This window comes from Chanos chanos, chromosome 10 (genome assembly GCF_902362185.1).
Source record: "Chanos chanos chromosome 10, fChaCha1.1, whole genome shotgun sequence".
NCBI lineage: Eukaryota > Metazoa > Chordata > Actinopteri > Gonorynchiformes > Chanidae > Chanos > Chanos chanos.
In genome coordinates this window covers 39339114-39364432 of record NC_044504.1, presented here as the reverse complement: position 1 = coordinate 39364432, position 25319 = coordinate 39339114, and positions in this window count along the sequence as shown.

Sequence of the window (25319 nt, the reverse complement as noted above, 5' to 3'; positions counted from 1 at the left end):
GAATGACAGGGTCCATGAGAGACAGGGAAGTCACCGCTGGATGGGGTGAGACTGCTCTCTCATCCTCAAATCAAGCATATCTTCCTTTTTTTTTTCGTGTATGCATCCTAAGTCCTCTCATGGGCCCACCACCTGCGAGGGGAGAAATAGGGGCCGGGTGCGATGCCACACAGGTGGCGGGATGGGGCGAGGGCCCTGGTGGACTGGACTTACGGTACAGGAACTGGCTTTTGGTACATGGAATGTCACCTCTCTGGGGGGGAAGGAGCCGGAACTTGTGCGGGAGGTGGAGTGATACCAACTAGATATAGTTGGGCTCACTTCTACGCACAGCCTTGGCTCTGGAACCAAACTCCTGGATGGGGGCTGGACTCTATCCTTCTCTAGAGTTGCCTGGGGTGAGAGGCGACGGCCAGGTGTGGGGTTACTTGTTAGCCCCCGACTGAGCGACGCTGTGTTGGAGTTTGTCCCGGTGAATGAAAGGGTCGCCTCACTGCGCCTTCGGGTTGCAGGGGGGAAATCTCTGACTGTTGTGACGGCGTACACGCCGAACGGCAGCTCAGAGTACCCAGCCTTCCTAGATACACTGGAAAGTGTCCTAGTGAGGACACCATCTGGGGACTGTAGTTCTACTGGGAGACTTCAATGCTCACGTTGGCCATGATGGAGAGACTTGGAGGGGAGTAATTTGGAGGAATGGCCTACCCGATCTGAACCCGAGTGGTGCTTTGTTGTTGGACTTCTGTGCGAGTCATGGATTGTCCATAACGAACACCATGTTCGAACATAAGGTGGCTCATAAGTGTACCTGGTACCAGAGCTCCTTAGGCTAACGGTCGATGATCGACTTTGTAGTCGTCTCATCAGACCTGCGGCCGTATGTGCTGGACACTTGGGTGAAGAGAGGGGCAGAGCTGTCAACTGATCACCACCTGGTGGTGAGTTGGATCAGATGGTGGGGGAGGCTGCCAGACAGACCTGGTAAACCCAAGCGCATAGTGAGGGTGAACTGGGAACGGCTGGCTGAGGACCCTTCCGGAAGATCTTCGACTCACACCTCCGGAGGAGCTTCTCCCTGATCCCGAGGGAGGCTGGGGACATGGAGTCTGAATGGACCCTGTTCAGAGCCTCCATTGTTGAAGCGGCAGCTCTGAGCTGTGGTCAGACGGTCGTTGGTGCCTGTCGTGGCGGCAACCCAAGGACCCGGTGGTGGATGCCACCGGTGAGGGAAGCCATCAGGCTAAAGAAGGAGGCTTTCCGGGCTTGGCTAGCACGGGACTCTGGAATTGGCTGAGAGGTACCGGCATGCCAAAAGGGCTGCAGCGACGGCTGTCATGGAAGCAAAAACTTGGGTATGGGAGGAGTTTGGGGAGGCCATGGAAAAGGACTTTCGGTTGGCCTCAAAGAGGTTCTGGCAAACCGTCAGGCGACTCAGGAGGGGCAGGCAGGGCCTCATCCAGGCTGTTCTCAGCAGGGATGGGGAGGTTCTGACCTCAACTGAGGATGTGGTCGGACGATAGAAAACTCCACAGTGGCAAGGCGCCAGGAGTGGATGAGATCCGCCCTGATATGCTGAAGGCTTTGGATGTTGTTGGGCTGTCATGGCTGACACGCCTCTCCAACGTTGCGTGGGAGTCAGGGACAGTGCCTGTGGAGTGGCAGACAGGGGTGATGGTCCCCATTTTTTAAAAAGGGGACCGGAGAGTGTGCTCCAATTATCAGGGTATCACACTACTCAGCCTCCCTGGGAAAGCCTACTCCAGGGTACTGGAAAGGAGAGTGTGGCCGATTGTCGAACCTCAGATCCAGGAGGAACAATATAGATTCCGTCCTGGCTGTGGAACAGTGGACCAGCTTGCACAGATACTGGAGGGATCATGGGAGTTTGCCAATCCAGTCTACATGTGTTTTGCGGACCTGGAGAAGGCTTACGATCGTGTTCCCCGGGGTGTCCTGTGGGGGGTACTGCGGCAGTATGGGGTGCCAGGTTTGCTGCTGCGAGCCATTTGGTCCATGTATAACCGCAGTGAGAGCTGTGTCCATATTCTCGGCGCAAAGTCAAACTCATTCCCAGTGAGTGTTGGACTCCGTCAGGGCTGTACCTTGTCTCCGATCTTGTTCTTAATTTTCATGGACAGGATCTCAAGGCGCAGTCGGGGTGAGGAGGGTGTCCAGTATAGTGGCCTCAGGATTGCGTCTCTGCTTTTTGCAGATGATGTGGTTCTGTCGGCTTCATCTAACTGTGACCTCCAGCACACATTGGGGCGGTTTGCAGCCGAGCGTGAAGCGGTGGGGATGAGGATCAGCACCTCCAAGTCCGAGGCCATGGTCCTATGCCGGAAAAAGGTGGCTTGCCCCCTCCGAGTTGGGACTGAGTTTCTGCCTCAAGTGGAGGAGTTCAAGTATCTCGGGGTCTTGTTCACGAGTGAGGGTAAAATGGAGTGGGAGATCGACAGACAGTTCGGGGTGGCGGCGGCAGTCGTGCGGTCATTGTACCAGACCATCATGGTGAAGAAGGAGTTGAGTCAGAAGGCAAGGCTCTCAATTTACCAGTCGATCTTTGTTCCAACCCTCACCCATGGTCACGAGCTCTGGGTAGTGACCAAAAGAATGAGATCACGGATATAAGCGACGGAAATGAGCTTCCTCCGCAGGGTGGCTGGGCGCAACCTTAGGGATAGGGTGACACCCGGGAGGAGCTTGGAGTAGAGCCGCTGCTCCTCCACATTGAAAGGAGCCAGTTGAGGTGGTTTGGGCACCTAGTCAGGATGCTTCTTAGGCGCCTCCCTTTGGAGGTTCTGGGCATGACCAACTGGGAGGAGACCCCGGGGAAGACGCTGGACACGTTGGGAGAATTATATATCTCGGCTAGCCTGTGAACGCCTTGGGATCCCCCAGGAGGAGCTGGTGGATGTAGCCGGGGAAGGGATGTCTGGGCCACCCTCCTCAGCCTGCTGCCACCGCGACCCGGTCGCGGTAAGCGGCAGAAAATGATGATGATGATGCATCATAAGTCTCCTCAGTACTGCTGATGGGCAGGACTTGAGGCCTTGCGTGACAGAGTAGGTTGGCATGTTGATGAGAGAGACACAGTCAGTTTGTCGTTTCATTGTGGCTGATCCCTGGGCTCCTTAGAGGAAGACGTGTTGTGCAGTACCTGCTGTAAAATGGCACGAGTGGTTCTCGTGGTCCACAGAAAGGATCTGGGGCTTTTTTCTCTGGTTCTTTCTTACATGTTTTATATGTTTCAGTGAGACTGCAGTGAGCCTGTGTTCTCAGTAGTGTGTGTTCTGTTGAGAAACACTCTTAGTGTTTTTGCTCATGAAGCAGGTCTCTTATGAAATCAGAGAGCAAACAGTATTTCCTGTAACTGACCTTTATAAAGGATTCCATTTTAAAAATCCAGTTGTTTAAAAAAGAGTTTTTCACAGAACCATGATAATTCAGAGAATATTGGCACATCGCATTCAACACCTTGATTCTACTCTAAAACAAAACAAGACAAAAAGGGAAACAAAAAACTAGAGTATATGGTGGGGGGAGAAGGGGTGCAACAGACACAGCCATAGATTCCTATTCAGCTCTCTCTCTCTCTCTCTCTCTCCCTCTCTCTCTGTCTGTCTAAAGGTGTCTGTGTGCTGCTGATGATGGGTGGATGGATGGATGCATATTTCATCTGAAGGTGCTGAAGATGAAGAGTGGCATGTGGCATTGGCAGAGCTGTGTGAGACAGCCCCACTGTGAATGATCTTCATATGTTCCCACTCATTAAAGTGTGTTAAGTCTGGCAGGATTCTCTGTACCTGTGCACTGACCATGTAAAGCATGTCAGTGACACACAGTCTGTCCTTCAACATGAGTGTCACTCCTCCGTGTTGTCTGCGTTACGGTCCTGTCACACTGGCTCCCCACACACTGGGCGTATTAATGACCAGTCACACAGCCGGAACAGACATTTATAATAAAGGAGAGACATGTCCGGGCTCCCTGTACGGGCAGCTAGAGTCCGCGGGTCACCGTCTGTCGATATCAGTTCTCTCCATCAGGTTTGCTCCTGGCCCTCACAGCTCATTGATCACTGGCAGGCAGTGGACTGAGACGATATGTGCTGTAGTGTTTCTCTGGCCAGCAGTGGACTGAGACGATGCCCGTCGTAGTGTTTCTCTGGCCAGCAGTGGACTGAGACGATGCCCGTCGTAGTGTTTCTCTGGCCAGCAGTGGACTGAGACGATGCCCGTCGTAGTGTTTCTCTGGCCAGAAGTGGACTGAAACCATGTGTGCTGTAGTGTTTCTCTGGCCAGCAGTGGACTGAAACCATGTGTGCTGTAGTGTTTCTCTGGCCAGCAGTGGACTGAAACCATGTGTGCTGTAGTGTTTGGCCTCCTCAGGCTGTTTACCGTGCGTTCTGCTCCGCTACACTGGGGTCTGTCCGCAGGGGAGATAAAGCTGTGTATTTTGTTCCGGATGAGTGAGCGTAGATCTTGTCCCTGTGAAAAATACCAGCTCTTTGAAGTTATTTTAGTTCATCTCATCATCTCATTCATCATTAGGAGACATCTGCCATGTAAACTTGATGTTTCATTTTAAAATATTTACAACAACAATGATGAAAACACACTGACTCTCTTCCCGCACGGCTGACAGTGAGGTTCAGAGGATGCAGGCCTGTCACCTTTTAAAGTCATCAGGCACGACCGTAGACAGCTCTACAAATGCACAGTTCATTGAAGAGTTAGGGTTAGAAGCATAACAGTCTGGTTGAGAAGAAGCTGTGTGTTCTGTTGTGGAAAAAAAGATGTGACGGCCCAGAGATGATGGCGTACAGTTGCTCTGGCATGACTGGACCAGTGGACCTCGCTCCGGCGTGCCTGACTGGCCCGGTGGACCTCGCTCCGGTGTGCATGACTGGGTCAGCGGACCTCGCTCTGGCATGACTGGGCCAGTGGACCTCGCTCTGGCATGCCTGACTGGCCCGGTGGACCTCGCTCCGGCGTGCATGACTGGGTCAGCGGACCTCGCTCTGGCATGACTGGGCCAGTGGACCTCGCTCCGCCGTGCATGACTGGGCCAGTGGATCTAAATCGCTCCAAAAATACACGCTGCAGAAAGAGCCTCTCAGAGAGCACAGCAGCCTCTCAGATTGCAGGCACAGAACGGACAACCTCTGTGACTTTAGAACACACACTTTCTTAGTTTTCTCCTCATGTCGTGCTGCAGTGTGGTTTTATACGACGCATGGAGACGCAGGCCTGTGTGCAGGAGAACACAGAGGGATCTGTGAGTGAATGTGCTTTACTCCCATCCTCTGCAGCCGCGTCTCCTCTGCTGGGGCTCGCCTCCTCTTCTCCCTGTGATGGAGATCAGCCGGTCTGCCTAATGACAGGCTGCTCAAAGGGATTGTGTTGCACACTGTGCAGTGGAGAGGAGGCAGTGGTGAGATGGCCTTGGCTCGTGCAGCATTCTGAATCATATCTTACACTATTTGATCGCCAGTGATTTCTGTTCAGAGTTAAAATCAATGTACCATGTGCTAATATGGTCGGTTATTGCAACAATGCAAGTGTTCTTGCAATGTTTTGGTCTTTTGTGTCTTGTAACTTTCTCACAGTTAAGCCAGTTCCCGACACAGACGGAGAGGTCCCCATGTGTACTTTTAAAGGTGGTATTTGGCTGTGAGATTCAGGACAGGGGATGGAGCTAAAATATCTAATCGGTTCTGTCTGTTGGGTGTGTGGTAATTACCCACGGGCCTGAGGGGGTGCAGCCTGTTTGGCAGAGAGAACTCAGAGAGGACTATATTTACAGGACATGTGATATTTGGCTGGGAGAACACACTGTGATGATGACGTAAGACTGCTGCTCTGTGTTTCTCCATCTTACCCAGCTGAACTAAATGACTGTGTTTCAGGACACACACACATGCACGCGTGCGCACACACACACACACACACACACACACACACACACACATGCATGCACTCTCACACACAGGCACATGCACACACTTCTGCAAACACGCATGCACACACACATATACACACACACACACACACACACAGCCATGTTGGCCTGCTCAGTTCCTCTGTGAGTGATTCTAAGTGAATGACTCTGTGGGAAGGTGATGTTAACAGTATGAGTTTGTGTTGAATAAAGAGCTGAGAGCAGAGAGGAGGGGGAAGCCGACTGGAAACCAGCTTGGTAAGATTGATGAGAACGTCTCCTTTAGGGCAGATCCCCCCTGTTCTATTGGGTGTTATTTTTCCTGTACTAAATGTCCAGCCTCCGCTGACATATCCAACATCCCACTCATTTCATGCAGGTCCATCAGTTTTCCCCCTGTGACACCCACAGATTTATTTAGAAACAAACATGCACGGTGTTTGAATCTATTTGTACACTAAGGTTGTTTTCTGTAACTGAGAAATGAAAACACAGGTTGGTTGTGCAAAAACAAGCTTCATGGTTTAAATGCATTTTTATTCCAGGTGTAAATTTACAGACACATTCATCATTCTTCTCCCTGCGTTTTTACAACTGTTCTTCACAGGGCTCCCCATACAGCCAGAAGACATCCACACCAAAAAAAATCACTCTACTATTATTTTTACTTTTCGATGGAAGAAATTCCAATGCTGCTTAAAAAAATGACACTACTTTACAACCCTCCAGCAAGTCCACTGTGAGAGAGCCCATAAGAAAGAGAGAAATGTTTTATGAGGAGTGGCAGAACCTGTGCTGACTCTCATGTCTGAGAAGGGAGATTACTTTTTAAGAGAAGTCTTCCACTCAGGCAGTGGACAAACTGCGTTTGAGGCCTGGAGGTGGGGAGCACAGGGTTATACTGGAGGGTAAGATGTTGTTACGCTCTGAGAGGTGATTGAGAGTGAGTTCCCCCTGCCGCAGCCCATCAGCACTGTAGAGTATTAGCAGCGGAGCGCTGGGTGAGAACAAAGCACAGGGGCCTCCAGGGAGTAAGAGGCAGACTGACTTGTGATTGGCTGACTTGTGACTGACTGACTTGTGATTGGCTGACTTGTGACTGACTGACTGCCTCCAGGGAGTAAGAGGCAGACTGACTTGTGATTGGCTGACTTGTGACTGACTGACTTATGATTGGCTGACTTGTGGCTGACTTGTGACTGACTGACTGCCTCCAGGGAGTAAGAGGCAGATTGACTTGTGATTGGCTGACTTGTGTCTGACTTGCACAGCAGATACAACAACCTGTCCATCAATAATTCAGTGCAGTCCATCTCACGGCAACAACACTGGTCTTTAATGTGATCTCACGGACCCAGTGACCCTTTGACCCAGAGGGCAGATCTTGCATGAGGTCCCGTCACACCTTCTTTTAACAGAGTCCAGGGGGACGCAGTGTTCGCTCTCTGTGACTTGGCTCTGCGTGATCGCTGTGATTAGAGATGTGCAGGTAGCAGAGGGTTCCTGTCACAGCTGTGACACGCCCGGACTTTGATTGATGTGTACTGCAGATCATCACTGCTGTAGCATTATGCTCACTTGCACCCACAGGCTACTCAGCACAATGACCAGGCATTTGCCTCCTGCTAAGACCCAGTGATGCACCACCTGTGAACTGGGCCTTAATGGAGCCTCTTAGAGGGAAAGATCACTTGTAAAAACCCAAAACAGGAGCTTTGGTGTCCAAGCCTCCAGTGGGAAGGTGTAATTTGAGTGGATGGAGAGGTGAATGAGATCCATTCTGCCACAGTCCGTTTCGTTTACCCAGGATGAATAGAGCTCTGTGCCACAGGAGAGCAGTTTGCCTCTGAGAAGCTGAGAAGCCCAGGCCGCGGGCAGGCGGGCGATTTGTTTTAAAGGATTTTATGGTTTATTAATATCAGAGTTCTGGTGTGGTCTGCGTATACCACAGAAGACTTCATGCAGCCAAAGGAATAATGTGCAGAAAGTAAAGAACAAGGAACAGATGATCTTAAAGTGATGCGTACAGAGCATTTTTGTTTTTGTTTTTTTTAATTCGGTTTTACGTGCAGTCCTGAGTATCTGCCGTACCAGTCTTCTGTTGTCCTTCCCTGTAATTGCAGCAGTTATGCCCTTGTAATAGAATCATAGCTTGAGACGCCCTGTAGCAAAAGGAATGAAGTGCTTCTATTAAACAAGAGCCAAATACAGCCCCAAACAGAGCTGTGCAGTGCTTTTTGATGAGTGTAAATGACTTGGTTTAATCTTTAATGTGGTACATCCACACTCTTAAATGGGGGCTGGATGCCAGAGGGTAGAAAAACTTCTTAAAATTCTCATTCATTTCAGTATAGATTTCAAACAAAAATAAAAGTGTTTTAATCTGTCATTTTTCTCAGCGTGTATGCGTGACATGTTGCCCTTCATCAGCGTGTCTTGGATGTTTTATCATGTGGTTTCTCTCAGCTCCTTCAGGCAGCTGTTAAAAGCACTGGACTCCTGGTGGAGAGGCACATGGTGTGGTGCAGAGGTACGGAGCTGCTGCAGAATGTGGGTCACGTTTGAGTCCGGTCAAAGAACTGAACCCGATCGTCCCATGAAGGCTTTATGCAATCCATCTGTGACACTCCTACCAAGCATTTTTTCATTTTTCTCTTGGTCCCTACTACCAGCAGCGGCTCTGCCTGTTCCCACAGGGGGTCTTCATAAACATGCCCAGATACCTTTCACAGGGGCCAATTTGTCTGTATTTGAACCACTGCAGCTCATCGATACTCTCAACCAGTCCCATATGAGAAATGAAACCAAGAGTGTCATAGATACCTGATCAAGCTTCTCTGTCTCTCTCTCTCTCCCCCCCCCCTCTCTCTCTCTCTCTCTCTCTCTCTCTCGCTCTCTTTCTCTCCTCCAGTCGTGTAAGACGTGAAACTCTTTGGACCACTGTTTAAGAAGTGAGCAAAATTTGTTTTGTGTGGTGAGCCGACGGCTCTTGGTACCATACTGTGAGTAATGGAATGACATACATATTCATTTCTGTTTGCTTTGTAAAAAAACGCAGGGAGGCCCTGGGAGGCTGAGGGCCATGCATATTTAGAGAGTACTTAGCCCAGCAATGTTGGCATTAACGGTGAACGCTGCGAGCCATCATTCCTCCCTGGTCGTAGCTCCACCTGTGTCAGTGTGCTCCTGTGAGTTACCCAGCGCTCTTAACAGCGGGCTGCTGGGAGAAAGGGCCGTGTGCTCCCCCAGGGCAGCCGGCGGGGGGGGGATAAACAGCCCAAGCAGTGTGGCAGCTGCATACTAAACAAAGCAGCGCTCTGTGGGCCAGATCAGTCCTCTACCCACCCAGCCCTTCTCCACACTCAGATCCACAGACCACCAGGCATCCAGCCGAACCCAGGCCAAACTGTCCTGGCTCAGAATCTCTGCATTTTGGCCACCCCAACTAGCGCCTTGGCTGTGGCGTAGCTTTAATGGCATTCGGGCTAAGGGTGAGTGGCCGCGTTTCCCTTTCATCCCCTTCTCTCTGGCTGCCTGTGCTCCTCCCTCATTTGTGTGTGTGTGGGGGGGGCTTCTCTAATGAGGCTTGGCTGATATATGGGCACAGTGTGGCCAACAGCTGCACTCAGGAACCGCTCGGTGGCTCAGACTAACTGCAACATCTGTCCCCAGCACTGCGGCCACCCCGCCAGGGCACTGGGGAGCCTCTGTTCCGCGGCTCTCCCCAGCTGAGAGGAGGAGAAAGGAGCTCTGTCCCTCTGTGTGGAAAGAGAGAGACAGACAGAGGGAGGGGGGTCACCCAGTACTCCACTGAGGCCCTTTCTTCTCTCTCCAGAAGCTCATTTACCATCTCACTACATAACCTGACCTCTACACACACACACACACACACACACACACACACACACACACACACACACACACACACTCATTTACCATCTCACTACATAACCTGACCTCTACACACACACACACACACACACACACACACTCATTTACCATCTCACTACATAACCTGACCTCTACACACACACACACACACACACACACACACACACACACACACACACTCATTTACCATCTCACTACATAACCTGACCTCTACACACACACACACACACACACACTCATTTACCATCTCACTACATAACCTGACCTCTACACACACACACACACACACACACACACTCATTTACCATCTCACTACATAACCTGACCTCTACACACACACACACACACACACACACACACTCATTTACCATCTCACTACATAACCTGACCTCTACACACACACACACACACACACACTCATTTACCATCTCACTACATAACCTGACCTCTACACACACACACACACACACACACTCATTTACCATCTCACTACATAACCTGACCTCTACACACACACACACACTCATTCACCATCTCACTACATAACCTGACCTCTACACACACACACACTCACACACACACACACTCATTTACCATCTCACTACATAACCTGACCTCTACACACACACACACTCATTCACCATTTCACTACATAACCTGACCTCTACACACACACACACTCATTCACCATTTCACTACATAACATGACCTCTACACACACACACACACACACACACACACACTCATTTACCATCTCACTACATAACCTGACCTCTACACACACACACACACTCATTCACCATTTCACTACATAACCTGACCTCTACACACACACACACACACACACACACACACACACACACACACACTCATTTACCATCTCATTACATAACCTGACCTCTACACACACACACTCACTCATTTACCATCTCACTACATAAACTGACCTCTGCACACACACACACACTCACACATGCGCACACACACTCCCTCATCCACCATTTCACTACATAACCTGACCTCTGCACACACACACACACACACATTTACCATCTCACTACATAACCTGACCTCTACACACACACACACACTCACTCATTCACCATTTCACTACATAACCTGACCTCTACACACACACACACACACACACTCACTCATCCACCATTTCACTACATAACCTGACCTCTGCACACACACACACACACACACACACACACTCATCCACCATTTCACTACATAACCTGACCTCTGCACACACACACACACACACACACACACACACACACACACACACACTCACTCACTCACTCATCCACCATTTCACTACATAACCTGGCCTCTGCACACACACACACACACACACACACACACTCACTCATCCACCATTTCACTACATAACCTGGCCTCTGCACACACACACACACACACACACACACACACACCCACACACACACACACATGCGCGCGCACACACACTCACTCATCCACCATTTCACTACATAACCTGACCTCTGCACACACACACACACACACACACACACGCGTGCACACACACACACACACTCACTCACTCATTTACCATCTCACTACATAACCTGGCCTCTGCACACACACACACACACTCACACACACACTCTCACATTTCTGAACTGATTGCAGGTTTCTTGCATTGAGAGCTCAGTGGTCATTTGTAGTCCGTCTTTGCTCTCTCCACCACAGCAGAACCTTTGGAGATTATTTCTGTGCTAGGCTTGAGGGGGCTGCAGGGGGGGTTTACTGTAGATATCCTGTCTGTTGTCATGGTGCTGAATTGTCTGTTGTCATGGTGCTGAATTGTCTAATGTGCTATCAAAAGATTTCTGCTGGATGGTGAAAGGAGAATGATTTTGGTAAGCGGAGCAGATTCTGGAACATAGCCGTAGGTCGAGGTGTTTGGAGTAGTCATTTATTCTGGAGACTGAATGAAACCAGAAAGACAGGGATTGAATCTTCTATCTGTATGGAAACAGGAACGGAATATGAAGAGATTTGTTTTTCTTTGAGATCAAACTATAAAACTCACGGCCACAGTTTTGGTATGCTGAGCACACAAGTTAGTTTCCTCTGGGCAAAAGAACTGCTGTCTGGCCATGACTTGACTGTACTGTAGCTACAAAACAATTTTATCTCATGTTTTGCTAACAGGTGATGCAGATGGCCTTTGTTTGAGTTACTCAGCGACAGGATCGCTGAAGCAGTCTGGCTTAACCATGACTTCAGAATGACCATTTCACTGGACTTTTTACTGGAAATGATACATAGATACAGTACATATCATGTCCATAGCATTGAGTTACAGCTGTATGGTCAGTGTATGCAGCCTAAATACAAGCCAATTACAACAGCTTTGATGACATTGTTGACTGAGTAACCATCTAAATTAATAATAAAACGCGTTGTGTCATTCCAAGACTGCAAACAATGTTTTATAATGGAATATATGAATCCATATAAATGAATAAAGTAGATCTATTCTGCAGGCTTCTCTACGATGGCAACATGTTTCTCTTAAATCAGTGAGGCCACGCGTTGATCCTGAAAAGGTCAGAGCAGTCGCTCGTGGTTCTGCAGTCTGCGCGCGTTTCTGTTTCTGCTGGAGAGACTCGTTCCAGTGACAGGCCCATCGTTCCCATCGAGTTTTCTCATACTGGTTTTCTACAGGAAGAACTTTCAAATGTAGGCGCTGGTCTCTGTAAAGCTGCTTTGGGACTGTTGTGAGTGTAAAAGCCCAATACAAATAAACTTGAATTCAGCTGTACTTGAAAAAAATACCTGGTTCTCAAGTTTTGCTTTCTTACATTCATTTTCTAAAAGGAAAACTTTAAAATAAAAGGTATTTAAGATTGGTTTTCTCTCGTTCTCATTTTTTAAACAGTTTTATCGCTGTTTGTAGTGAATTTGTTCTTATTGTGTTAAATTATTTAATCTATATGATAAAATTAAAAAGAAAGACAAAATTAAATTCTAAAATGGCTCAGTTTTCTCTCAAGCCAAACTGTGATACAAACCGACCCATGGCCCAAAAACTGAGGTGCAAACTGAACTATGAACAGGTTGAACCATTAAACCTGTAGCAACAAGTATTCAGAGCCTTTAACCTTCCCTCACTTTTCAGTGTCATGGACTTAATTTAATACTCCATCCTAAAAACTGAAAAGACATTTTTAGAATTTTTTACAATTCTTTTCAAAAATAAAAAAACTGAAATCTCTCATTTGCAGAATTATTTGTACCCTTCACTACGACACATCATGTTTGGCTCAGATGCGCTCTGTCTCTTTTGATCATCCTAGAGTTGTCTCTAAAACTTGACCGTAAACCAGCGGTGGAAAATTCACTGGACTGAGCGTTATTTAGAAAGGCACACACACACGTGCAGTGGCGGTTCTATCTTGTATGAGGCCGACCTACCCCCACACCCTCCCTATCTCATACCTCTGAGTGGGAGACCTTCCCAGGCAGTACCCTGCACAAGCTAGAATCAGGGCGCCCACTCCGATAAGGTTGATTGACCCACACGGTGACATGGCATTATTGAGGTGACGTGAGCGAATGAAAAACGATCCTGCAAACGTCACCATTCCGAATTTTTTTGTGCAGCCGCTCCGTGCCACCCCTGGCAAGATGCCAAACCTGGGCGGCTGCCCATGTTGCCCTAAATCCACCACTGCACAGGTGTCTATATACTGTCAGGTCTCACAGGTGTCTGTATACTGTCAGGTCTCACAGGTGTCTATATACTGTCAGGTCCTACAGGTGTCTGTATACTGTCAGATCCCATAGGTGTCTGTATACTGTCAGGTCTCACAGGTGTCTATATACTGTCAGGTCTCACAGGTGTCTATATACTGTCAGGTCCTACAGGTGTCTGTATACTGTCAGGTCTCACAGGTGTCTGTATACTGTCAGGTCCTACAGGTGTCTGTATACTGTCAGGTCTCACGGGTGTCTGTATACTGTCAGGTCCTACAGGTGTCTGTATACTGTCAGGTCTCACAGTTCACAGTGAATGGCAGAGAGAAACTCAAGTTCAACAAACTATCCATAAAAGCTCAAGATAACATTGTGTCAATGCATATATCTGGAAAAAGGTATAAAAATTGTAAACGCCCAGGGACACAATGGCCTCCACAATGACAAATTTGGAACCCCCAAGACCCTTCCCAGAACTGGCTGCCCAGCCACATTTGTAGACTGCAGACGTCAGACCTGTAGACCTCAGACCTGCAGACCTCAGACCTGCAGACCTCAGACCTGTAGACATCAGACCTGTAGACATCAGACCTGCAGACCTCAGACCTGTAGACATCAGACCTGCAGACCTCAGACCTGTAGACATCAGACCTGTAGACATCATAGCTGTAGACCTCAGACCTGTAGACATCAGACCTGTAGACATCAGAGCTGCAGACCTCAGACCTGTAGACATCAGACCTGCAGACCTCAGACCTGTAGACATCATAGCTGTAGACATCAGACCTGCAGACCTCAGACCTGTAGACATCAGACCTGCAGACCTCAGACCTGCAGACCTGCAGACCTCAGACCTGTAGACATCAGAGCTGCAGACCTCAGACCTGTAGACATCAGACCTGCAGACCTCAGACCTGTAGACATCATAGCTGTAGACCTCAGACCTGTAGACATCAGACCTGTAGACCTCAGACCTGTAGGCATCAGACCTGTAGACATCAGACCTGCAGACCTCAGACCTGTAGACATCATAGCTGTAGACATCAGACCTGTAGACATCAGACCTGTAGACCTCAGACCTGCAGACCTCAGACCTGTAGACATCAGACCTGTAGACATCAGACCTGCAGACCTCAGACCTGTAGACATCAGAGCTGCAGACCTCAGACCTGTAGACATCAGACCTGTAGACCTCAGACCTGTAGGCATCAGACCTGCAGACCTCAGACCTGTAGACATCAGACCTGCAGACCTCAGACCTGTAGACATCAGAGCTGTGGACCTCAGACCTGTAGACATCATAGCTGTAGACATCAGACCTGCAGACCTCAGACCTGTAGACATCAGACCTGTAGACATCAGACCTGTAGACATCAGACCTGCAGACCTCAGACCTGTAGACATCAGAGCTGCAGACCTCAGACCTGTAGACATCAGACCTGTAGACCTCAGACCTGTAGGCATCAGACCTGCAGACCTCAGACCTGTAGACATCAGACCTGCAGACCTCAGACCTGTAGACATCAGACCTGTAGACATCAGACCTGTAGACATCAGACCTGCAGACCCCAGACCTGTAGACATCAGACCTGCAGACATCAGACCTGCAGACCTCAGACCTGTAGACATCAGAGCTGTAGACTGCAAAACCGGTAGACATCAGACCTATAGACATCAGACCTGCAGACCTCAGACCTGTAGACATCAGAGCTGTAGACTGCAAAACCGGTAGACTGCCGTTCAGCGATGTTCCATCCCATCTGACGGTGTCTCAGAGGACCTGTACAGCCGAGTGGGAGAAACTGGCTGAGGCCTGGTGTACAAAGCTAACAGAACTTTACCCAACAAGCCTCACAGCTGTAACCACTGCCAAGGGTGGTTCTCCAGACTACAGAACAAAGGGTCTGAATTCTTAACCAAAGGTAACTTTGTAAAAAAATTCTAAAAATGTATTTTCACATGATCATTGTTGTGAGATGATGGCGAAAACCCACTTAAGTCTGTTTTGACTTTAGTTGATAACACAAAGAGAATGTGGAAAAAGTTGAGGGGTTGAATACTTTCCGAAAGAGCTTTAATCCGCTGTGTCGTTTGGCTCATGGAGGGCATCAGGGGAATTCTGCTGGGGTTACACATCACAGGGGTGGATAGATTTGGCAGCTCAGCTCCACACGCCTATCAAACATGACCCTAGTCCAATTACAGCGACTCTAATTACGAACGAAGTGAATTAATTCAGCGATACTTTGCTTGATGAAATGTGGTTGAAATGGCTGTATTACAGCATTGAACGGCATGAATCAGTGACTGCTCCTGCAGAGAGAGGAGCCTGTTTCTCTTGAATTAAAGTAGAACCTTATTCAGTTTGACACATGATACCCACGGAGATTGTAGTCATCGTCATTGAAGCTGCAGCGTGTTTGGTTGTGCTCTGTGGAGAGGAGAGTTTTTGTAGTCAGTAAGGTACGCACATTCACTCTCTGCAGGACAGCAGAGTTTATAGTACGCAGTTTATAATACGCGTGGAAACATTTCAATACTGTACAAAGCTATTTTTATGCTTACAATAGTGTATTTGTTCTTTGCAATAGATTAGATATGTGACTCTCTGTAATAAGAGAGGTTTGAAGCTCTTTGAATGGTGATGGTGTTAAAGGGACGCAGTGATAGATTCTGACAGCCACAGGATTAGGGCTGCACAGTGGGAATGGTACACATTTTTACTGGCTTGCAAAGTCTTGTCAGGGGCTGCATGTCTAAATCATGCCAGTGCACTTATCCAGTAACCTGAGGAAACAGGCCCTGATTACATGATTGCATTCAAAATTCCCCCTCAACCTCCAGCTGAGCGCAATCTCGCAGAGAGCAGCACCACCTCCCGCATCACATGGTAAAAATAAATATTGACTTTTCCTGTTTCCCATTTCTCTTCAAAGACAGCAGAGAGGAAAGCCGGAACAGAAACATCACAGAGTGCGGTTTTCAAAGTGCTCAAAGCGAAGAACCCACGATGAGCTAGAGGGATCAAAATGAAGCGTCAGAGCTAATAGCTCAGGGTCTTTTTAGAGCGACGAGGACAAGTCCTCATTAAAACCAGCACAGAACCGAACTGAAGCCTTCTAGCTATGTGTTTGTTTTACCATACTTCAAGATGCTCTTTTATAACAGGTAATTAACCTGCCTTTAAATAGAAATTTGATATTGTACTTAGTTTAGTTCTCAGGTGAAATCCCCCCTGACAATTTGAAAAGCTAACATTCCCAGCTTTCTTGTATGTGCAGGTTTCTCCTGCTCGAGCAAACAACAGTTTTCAGCTGTAGAGGGCCTGATTTGAGACCGGTTTAAAATGGACCACAGAGAGACTGGTTTGAGACCGGTTTAAAATGGACCACAGAGAGACTGGTTTGAGACCGGTTTAAAATGGACCACAGAGACCTGGTTTGAGACCGGTTTAAAATGGACCACAGAGAGACTGGTTTGAGACCGGTTTAAAATGGACCACAGAAGGCCTGATTTGAGACCGGTTTAAAATGGACCACAGAGAGACTGGTTTGAGACCGGTTTAAAATGGACCACAGAGAGACTGGTTTGAGACCGGTTTAAAATGGACCACAGAGACCTGGTTTGAGACCGGTTTAAAATGGACCACAGAGAGACTGGTTTGAGACCGGTTTAAAATGGACCACAGAAGGCCTGATTTGAGACCGGTTTAAAATGGACCACAGAGAGACTGGTTTGAGACCAGTTTAAAATGGACCACAGAGGGCCTGGTTTGAGACCGGTTTAAAATGGACCACAGAAGGCCTGGTTTGAGACCGGGTTTAAAATGGACCACAGAGACCTGGTTTGAGACCGGTTTAAAATGGACCACAGAGAGACTGGTTTGAGACCGGTTTAAAATGGACCACAGAGGGCCTGGTTTGAGACCGGTTTAAAATGGACCACAGAGGGCCTGGTTTGAGACCGGTTTAAAATGGACCACCGAGAGCCTGAAAAGAGAGTGGAGTTCTCCAGTGTTTGAGAAACTGGCCTTTCTCTCTGTGACATCAAAACCAGAACAAAAATCCAAAGTAATGAATTCCTGAGACCTTCAATAACATCAGAGGTCATTTTTAGGCTGCTGTTATTCGGGAATTTTTTTCAGATGCACTGCCATCCTGCCTTTGAAAGCTCAGTGGGACTGTCACAGTCTGTACAAGATTGATGTAAATGACTGTATTTCACACTGTGTGTATGTAAACTACTCAATCCCTTGATATAAAAGAGACAATGTGCAACATGCAGAAGGGTTTTTAAACTTTTCTAAACAAGCTTTGCGGTTGCATAAACACATTATTGTGTTGTTGTGTTGGTAGACAGGTGAATAAATCTTTTTGTTTTTTTTCTCCTCGGTGCTGCCTTTACTGTACTAATGACAGGGGGCAGAGGGAGACAACGCAGTGTTTGTCATATGCTGTGATCATTAAAGCTAGAGGTAGCAGGAGCCTGTATTAAACTATTAGTCTAATCGGTAGTCTAACCCACCTGCTAAAATGTAAAAATAAATGCTGTTAGATCCACAATCCAGACGCTGAGACAAAGCAGCATGGGAGAGCGGCGCGGTCATTACCTCAGAGAGCTGGCAGTGAAATATGAAGCACTCCTCCTGTGGGATTCAGTCGCTGAATGATTATGTATCCTCACATTAATGCAAGGATCTGACTGATCCTCACTGGGTATTTTACACTTTTTCCACAGAGAGTTTTAGAGGTTTGGCTCCCCACTGTCTTTACACAGACCTAAGAGTGCAGTAAAGTTTAAAAGACCAGACATTAAGATAGGGGAGTTTTACTTTGAATTTTTATTGTAAAACATTCTGAATAACTCAAAGATGAACTCAAAACACTTTTTTTCATGGAGAATAAAATGAGAAATTTCAGATGACAGACTAGCAGTGATTTGTGCGGACGTGCTGTCCCAGATGTGAGAGTGTTGATCTGCTGAGGGATGTCAGAATCTGCTCTGTTTTCTTCAAATGAGAAAAGAGAATCTGGTCTGTAAGGCATGAAGTCCTCACCACTGTGGATCAGAGACTCCATAATGACAGTTAACACTGAACAACTGGACCTGAGTGTACAGCCGACACACAATAAAACACAGTCCAGTGTACAGCTGACACACACAGTAACACACACACAGTCCAGTGTACAGCCCACACACACAGTAACACACACACAGTCCAGTGTACAGCCCACACACACAGTAACACACACACAGTCCAGTGTACAGCCCACACACACAGTAACACACACACAGTCCAGTGTACAGCCCACACACACAGTAACACACACACAGTCCAGTGTACAGCCCACACACACAGTGACACACACACAGTCCAGTGTACAGCTGACACACACAGTAACACACAATAAAACACAGTCCAGTGTACAGCTGACACACACAGTAACACACACACAGTCCAGTATACAGCTGACACACAGTAACACACACACAGTCCAGTGTACATATTTTGATTTGACTGTTGTGGCCTGTAAAGCCCCTTGAGACTGTAAACAGTGATATTGGGCTCTAAATAAACTTGAACTTGAACTTGAACTTGTACAGCCGACACACACAGTAACACACAATAAAACACAGTCCAGTGTACAGCCTACACACACAGTAACACACACACAGTAACACACACACACAGTAACACACACACAGTGACACACAATAAAACACAGTCCAGTGGGGCCAAATCATCGGGGTCAGATGTGTTTTATACCGGTTTGAGATTTCAATATGTATGAAGTCTCAATTTTTAATTTTAATTTAAATTTAAATTTTTTTTCCCGTTCAAGAGCCACTTAATATTTGATATTCAGTGCCATTTTCAGTTATAGCCGTGAAAGATGACATTCGCATTTACTAAACCTGAACATGGATGAAATCCTGCCCTTGTTTCGGGTGGCACACTGAAAGCCCAAAGGAATTAGAGAATCCATCTTTTCTTTGGCTCCAAATCAACTGTATTTTTTTCTTACTGTGTCAGATTGTTGTATCATGGTACATGAAATTGATTGCACATAATTGTCATGCGCCCACTACACCAACAATAAATATTTCACAAGGACAGAAACCATCTATCTGAGAAAAAAAGATCCAAAAAAACAAGCAACAGTAAAAGCACAAGCCCAGTCCCTCTGAAAGCTTCAGTGACACACAGTGATGTAGCCTTTTCACCCACAAATTGATTTGGCCACGGAGACAATGCAGACATTATTGTGCACGGCTGTGAGGGGAGAACATTTCCTGGCTATTGCTGAGGTCCTTGTGCTTTGTGTGAGACAGAGCCATAATCATGGCAAACTGCAGCTCAGAAAAGCACCGTTCACACTGACTCTCTCTCTCTGAGGAGAACCCAACACAAAGGTGCTCAGAGTTGGGTTAGTGATGTTTACATTCGAGGAGACGGTCGGACACACCCTTCGCCGTCATGTTTTCACAGCCCTCCAGTAAACCTGACGTGACCACGGCGTTTAAATGTCACACAGCTGTAAGGGACGTGATGTGTCACATCTAAAAGCGACATGGTTATGGTCCCTTTGAAAAACCTTTGGATGATTTGTATGTAATGTAAAAACAGAGGAGGTCTGAGATTCAAATGAGTTATTATTCATTTTATGTGGCAGAACGGTGAACTCAGGCTTGAGGAGAAAATACAAAAACAGTGTTTCAACAGATTTTTTTCTCCTTTCTCAGATGACTTGTTAACTCATTTTGAATTAATGACAGATTGTATTCTGAATGTTACCGAATTCTGTAAGCCTACTGTGTACACTGTTATGCATGAATACGCCAATCAGGACTGGCCTGCAGGCTCACAGCATTTATTTATGAGGAGTTATTACAGCTCTGTTTACAGCCGTTACGGATAATGACCTCCATGCTGCTCACCTATGTTTACAGCTTTAACGGATAATGACCTCCATGCTGCACACCTGTGTTTACAGCTGTTACGGATAATGACCTTCATGCTGCTCACCTGTGTTTACAGCTGTTACGGATAATGACCTCCATGCTGCACACCTGTGTTTACAGCTGTTACGGATAATGACCTCCATGCTGCTCACCTGTGTTTACAGCTTTAACGGATAATGACCTCCATGCTGCACACCTGTGTTTACAGCTGTTACGGATAATGACCTCCATGCTGCTCACCTGTGTTAACAGCTGTTACAGATAATGATGTCCATGCTGCACACCTGTGTTTACAGCTGTAACGGATAATGACCTCCATGCTGCACACCTGTGTTTACAGCTGTTACGGATAATGACCTCCATGCTGCTCACCTGTGTTTACAGCTGTTACGGATAATGACCTCCATGCTGCTCACCTGTGTTAACAGCTGTAACGGATAATGATGTCCATGCTGCACACCTGTGTTTACAGCTGTAACGGATAATGACCTCCATGCTGCACACCTGTGTTTACAGCTGTTACGGATAATGACCTCCATGCTGCACACCTGTGTTTACAGCTGTAACGGATAATGATGTCCATGCTGCACACCTGTTCCCCTCCAGGTCCCACCTCACCTCCTGTTTTCAGTCATTTCTACTGTCACTGTTACCACTGACTCGCTCTGATCTCCACTCTCTTACCCAGGACGCGGGGTAAGACATGTGCTTACAAATTGACATATTCAGAGGAGGGAAATTTGGAAAAGTCAGAACATGTTTTGTATGTGTTATTCACCAGGCATGAAGATTCATTTGGAAATCATCAAAAGCTGGAGCATGTGTGATGCTAATATCAGGTAAACTGTTTTCAACAACTGTCCAGAGTAAGATTCAAAGTTCCATTGGTAGTTAGGCTGTCGGCCACTCTTTCATTTGTATGAGACATATGGAATGGATGAACGGGAAATTCTGTTTTGTTGTTTATCACGTATCTCATTTGTTTTGATACTGCCGCATATCGTTGTACTGATCTAAATTCTCCATCCTAATGTACTGTAACATCTCTGAAACCCCACACTTCTGTGACACTTAACTCAGGTTTACAGCACTGGAAACTCTGGGCCAGTGTCCACAACGAATATTACCATTCCAGAGAACAGGTCTAAAAGAAAAAAAGGAATATTACCATTCCAGAGAACAGGTCTAAAAGAAAAAAGGGAATATTACCATTCCAGAGAAGAGGTCTAAAAGAAAAAGGGAATATTACCATTCCAGAGAAGAGGTCTAAAAGAAAAAAAGGAATATAATTATTCTGGAGCACAGGTCTAAAAGAAGAAAAAAAAAGAATTTTACTGTTCCAGAGAGTGGGACCTAAAAGGCAGCTTTGATCTCAGGTTGTCTCTGAGACCCTTTTGACCGTGCTGTTTTTAAGAAATGGATGTCCAGTTTCGAGCGTTGCATTGCTGCTGTCATTGATGCAGTTGTAAATCATATAGTCTCTTTTTAAAGGTGTTAAAAGGGTGAACACAGCTACTGTATACTGTGTATGTTGGGTTTGTATAAAACAATCAGAGCTATAACTGAAGTGAAAAAATGGCTGTGCAAACTGAGAGATGTAATTTGATATCTGTCAGTCTAAAGTAGCAGAAAATAACAAGCAAGTGAAGACAAATGATCTATTTATGTTTATTAAAGAAGAGGTTTGGTCAGTTCTGTGAGTTGGTTAAAGGTGAAGCCTGTGCCTGTGCAGGACTTGATTATGTTTCTTTTCCAGCACTTAAACATGATACTGAGCACAGGGTAATCTGATCGGTGTAATTAAGAACACACATATTGCTGAGACAGGTCCAGAGGGATTGGTTCCAGTTCTCCTGGGCCAGAGGGATTGGTTCCAGTTCTCCAGGGCCAGGCCTAGGCGTGTGATTGTTCCTCTGGCTTTCCGTGTGTACAGAGATAATTAGAGCTTTAGCTGGACACTGGCCAACAGTGCAGTGTTCGTGTTGAACAGCTGTGTGAGGGCCTGCGGTTTGACAGAGGTCTCCCCCAGTGTCACAGCTCCAGTTCTCTGTCTCAGAGTCAGCCTTACAACACTCAGCTCAGAGATGTGTGCATGGTAACACTCTCAGGAGCAATACCTCACACACCAGGGGCTTGACTGGAACTCTACATTTATTCCTTATCCCTTTTGGATCTTTTTTTCTCTTAAACAGACCAGTCACAAGATGGATATGAAGAGTTTCAGACTAAATGGTCTTTTTTAGTGGAATTTTTGGGGGGGGTTTTTGGCTTGCACAGAAATGGCTTTGGAGTTTCAGACTGATTGACTCCATCCAGGCGTGTGTGTTAGTCTTCACTGTAACACATGACCGATTGTTTGTTTTCATTGCACATTTGCTGTGTTTATAAAGCCATTTGTCCTGTTGGAGCTGCTCCGTGTATTTAAAGAGAACCGAAAGCAAAAAGACGTGCTTGCTCAGGACTCTAAAACTCCAACTGCACAATGATTTACTCCAAGCCAGCTCATCCAGTCAACCCATCTATCAGCCTGCTTCATCATAAGTGGATTAAACATTCTGTTCCAAGTCATTAGCGCTATTATTCAAAACTAATGAAATCTATACCCAGATTACTGTAATGCCCCTGAAGTTGAATTTACTGACATGAAATAAACCTCCTGTCACATCTGCTCAGCGCGCGGGAGCGACTGTGCCGACTGCCATATTAATTATGCTGATGAATGCTAATGTCCTTTGAAGATGATTGGGGCATGTGTAAAGGGTAGGATTGCCTCCTCCTTCCACTTACTCTGCACTTATCCGTTACGACAGTGTTGATGAAGATGATTAGCATGCCGATGACAGTGTTATGCTGCTGTAATGGAGAGATATTGATTAGTTTCTGTGATAAATGTCACAACAGGGCATCTAATATTGACTGACATTAAGGATTTTAACTGCAGGTATCAGGACCTGAAAAAGCTATGAAGATCATGTTTGTCTACTCTTAAATTGACTGAGTAATGAGGGATTTTGGGTGACTCGGATCAGTGTCTCACATCTGTTTTTACTCTTTTAAAACTGCATATAAATCTATCAAAGCAGTGCCCATGCCTCTAAATCATTCTAAATTTGTTTCTTGATTGATTTCCACTGGATTGAAATGTGTCCCCTACCCCTGGTGGTGAACTGAATTTTTTTTTTCCTGTTTTTCAGCCAAACATCTCAGTCCCTGTGCCTGGTCAGACCTGGGCTTGATTAGGACCTGGAGTCTGTATCTGGTCAGACCTGGGCTTGATTAGGACCTGGAGTCTCTGGTCAGACCTGGACTTGATTAGGACCTGGAGTCTGTATCTGGTCAGACCTGGGCTTGATTAGGACCTGGAGTCTGTATCTGGTCAGACCTGGGCTTGATTAGGACCTGGAGTCTGTCTGGTCAGACCTGGACTTGATTAGGACCTGGAGTCTGTGTCTGGTCAGACCTGGGCTTGATTAGGACCTGGAGTCTGTATCTGGTCAGACCTGGGCTTGATTAGGACCTGGAGTCTGTGTCTGGTCAGACCTGGGCTTGATTAGGACCTGGAGTCTGTATCTGGTCAGACCTGGGCTTGATTAGGACCTGGAGTCTGTGTCTGGTCAGACCTGGGCTTGATTAGGACCTGGAGTCTGTATCTGGTCAGACCTGGGCTTGATTAGGACCTGGAGTCTGTATCTGGTCAGACCTGGGCTTGATTAGGACCTGGAGTCTGTGTCTGGTCAGACCTGGGCTTGATTAGGACCTGGAGTCTGTATCTGGTCAGACCTGGGCTTGATTAGGACCTGGAGTCTGTGTCTGGTCAGACCTGGGCTTGATTAGGACCTGGAGTCTGTGTCTGGTCAGACCTGGGCTTGATTAGGACCTGGAGTCTGTCTGGTCAGACCTGGGCTTGATTAGGACCTGGAGTCTGTGTCTGGTCAGACCTGGGCTTGATTAGGACCTGGAGTCTGTCACTCTAGACTCTCTCCTTACTTGTCTTTTACCCTCCAGACCGTTGTCATAGATACCAGCTCCCTGCTCTTGAGGACAATAGATACATGATGGACTGGTTAGGAGAGCCAACTGGAGCCTGACCCACTAGTGACATGGGACATGTTAGCGGCCAGGCACTGCTGAATGTTAACAGTCGTTTGGTTCCACGCGCTGGGATTGTCTCTTTTGTCTGATCTGAGTGAAGCTGATGTTGACCAGGCATTTCCATCAGTTGTACACATGTCTCTGAAGTTTGAGAGTGAAGAAGGCAAAGCAAGACAGAGAATATACAGACATGGGATATTTGTTTTCATGTTGTCTAATCTTCCCATAGGATAAATGGCTTTGAAAATGAGTGAGTGAGTGAGAATGTGAGTGAATGTGTGTTGTTTTTATATTGTATAATCTTCCCGTAGGATAAACGGCTTTAAAAAGAGTGAGTGAGTGTGAAGGTGAGTGAGTGAGTGTGAAGGTGAGTGAGTGAGGGAAGGAGTGAGTGAGTGTGAAAGTGAGTGAGTGAGTGAGTGAGTGTGAAAGTGAGTGAGTGAGTGAGTGTGAAAGTGAGTGAGTGAGTGAGTGTGAAACTGAGTGAGTGAGTGTGAAAGTGAGTGAGGGAGTGAGTGAGTGAGTGAGTGAGTGTGAAAGTGAGTGAGGGAAGGAGTGAGTGAGTGTGAAAGTGAGTGAGTGAGTGAGTGAGTGTGAAAGTGAGTGAGTGAGTGAGTGTGAAAGTGAGTGAGTGAGTGAGTGAGTGTGAAAGTGAGTGAGGGAGTGAGTGAGTCAGTGATCTTCCCATGCAGTGACAGGAA